The sequence below is a fragment of the Anoplopoma fimbria genome, chromosome 13, assembly GCF_027596085.1.
Source record: "Anoplopoma fimbria isolate UVic2021 breed Golden Eagle Sablefish chromosome 13, Afim_UVic_2022, whole genome shotgun sequence".
NCBI lineage: Eukaryota > Metazoa > Chordata > Actinopteri > Perciformes > Anoplopomatidae > Anoplopoma > Anoplopoma fimbria.
Window position 1 is genome coordinate 28,411,072 of NC_072461.1, and position 2,432 is coordinate 28,413,503.

Sequence of the window (2,432 nt, forward strand, 5' to 3'; positions counted from 1 at the left end):
ATTTAGTTACTTTTTGGACTTGGATAAAAGATTACTGATTGCGTAAAAGCTAATCATGATGTAAAAATGAACATCATAATTATACATTTTGAGATGACATTCATTGTAAACTTATAACAACCAGTAGGTGAATATAAAGGTTAAAGGCTTTTTCAAAAATCTCTGTTTCAGTGACCTTAAAGGCCAAACATGGAGGGAGATATCAGTTTTGAAAAAGTACAGACACATGTTTATGAATGAAATGAAACTGGTGCTTGTTGTAATTTATCATTGAATGAATTCATCGTACAGAAACGTAAACTCGGTCTGCTCAAAGCGAATAGAAATGCTCTTTATTGTCTCTTGTTAGTCATTCACGTCACCATTCATCTGTTACATCACCTGCATCCAGATATGAAACAACAACAACAATAATCATATTGTCATTCAGTGGTTCAGTATGTACAGCAGCAGAGCGGCTTCAGAGAGGGAGGCCGCCGCTAACGACCTCTGACCTCACTCTGTCCTCACTCTAAACTCAGCTTGACCTAGTCTGACCTCAACCTGACCTCTGTCAGATCTATTTCTGATCTCTGCCCACAGCCTCAACTCTGACCTCTGCCTAACCTCAGTCTGACCTCACTCTGACCTCACTCTGACCTCAGTCTGACCTCAGTCTGGCCTTACTCTGACCTCAGTCTGGCCTAAGTCTGACCTTACTCTGAACTCAGTCTGGCCTAAGTCTGGCCTAAGTCTGACCTTACTCTGACCTCAGTCTGACCTCACACTGACCTCTCACCTACGCTTGACTTCAGTCTGACCTCAGTCTGACCTCAGTCTGACCTCACACTGATCTCTCACCTACGCTTGACCTCAGTCTGACCTCTGACCTCAGAGTAAACCTGTTGATCCTCTGAGACACGGACCTTCTATCTGCAAGTGTCGTTATACAAATGTATTTAAAGGTTAAATAAAATGACATCATCATCATGACATCACGCGTGGCGGTGACCTGCGTCCCCAAAGTCGCTCTGCGTGTTCAAATAATTAAATTTAAAAGAAAAAACACTTTAAAATGTACAAAAAAACCAAAACAAAACATGGAACAATCGATGTGTCATCATGGTGTTCGTCACAGCAACCCACTTCCTGTTTCTCACTGAACACAACCAATCAGAACAAAGCGTGGATCCTCTCAGTGTCATCAAACGGCGTCGGAATCATTCCTCCAAAACAAAGACAGAATAAAATAAATCATCAACGTAAAGTGATGCTCGCTCACTCCAACCACATCAGTCTTCATCCACAGTCTTTTATTTTGTCAACAGATACAGGAAGCGGCGTGGTGGCGAGGCAGACGTGGCGGTGCGTGTGATGCGGCGGTGATTTTTGGCATTTGCAGCGAGAGTGAATTCATTCTGACCGACTCTACAGAGCAGTCCATAAACGCCTCACGGGTCTGAGCTGCTGAAGAGTTAAAGGTGCTGCGAGTTTCATTTTACCTTTAAAACAGAAACATGACGACTGTAAACACCTGAGAGGGTGGGACTGAAACAACTACACCTGGAATAAAGTCATATTATTATCAATAATTGTTTACATTTCATAATTCAGTTGTAACATGGATTATAATGATTAATAAATAATAATAATAATAAATAATAATAAATAAACCCTTTGTTGTTGTGGAAAGTCACTAAGTGCATTTATTTTAGTGCTGTATGAAAGTACTAATTCAAGGTACTTTACTTGAGTACTTCTGCTAATTTCTACTTCCATCTCAGAGGTAAATATTATACTTTTTAAGTAAATTACATTCTGTAGCAGCTTTAGTTACTTTACATATTATTAACATAAAACATATGTGTTATTAAAAATGTATTATGTTAAAACTTAATAAATCTTTTTTGTAGTATATTTTTGATGCTAATACTTTTGTACTTTGACTCCAGTGAGTTTGTTTTGCTTGAGTATTTCTACACTGTGGTATTGCTTCCTTATCTGAAGTAGTAGTACTAGTAGTACTACTAGTAGTACTACTAGTACTAGTAGTACTAGTAGTACTACTAGTACTAGTAGCAGTACAGAATCTGAATACTTCTTCCACCTCGGCTCGTCATGTATAAAAACAATGATTAGCAGTTATTAGCAAAACAATTTTAGAATAAAATTGTTTCCTATAAAAATGTTATTGCTAGTTTATTGTTATTTCATTTAAACGTATTGTTAATAAAGTCAAATCAGAACACAATGCATCGTTTTCAGGTGTAGCTTTCATAGAAACATGAGCTGAAACACAAACAAAGGCAGATTTCAGGTTAAAATGTTTCATCCTGTCAATAAAACAAACTTCTAATCTGAGTTTTAAAAACATCGTGGCTCACATGAACCTGATCCACCAAACTGAAGACGTATTATACCACTAGGAGCAAAGAAATCATGTAAATATAGTT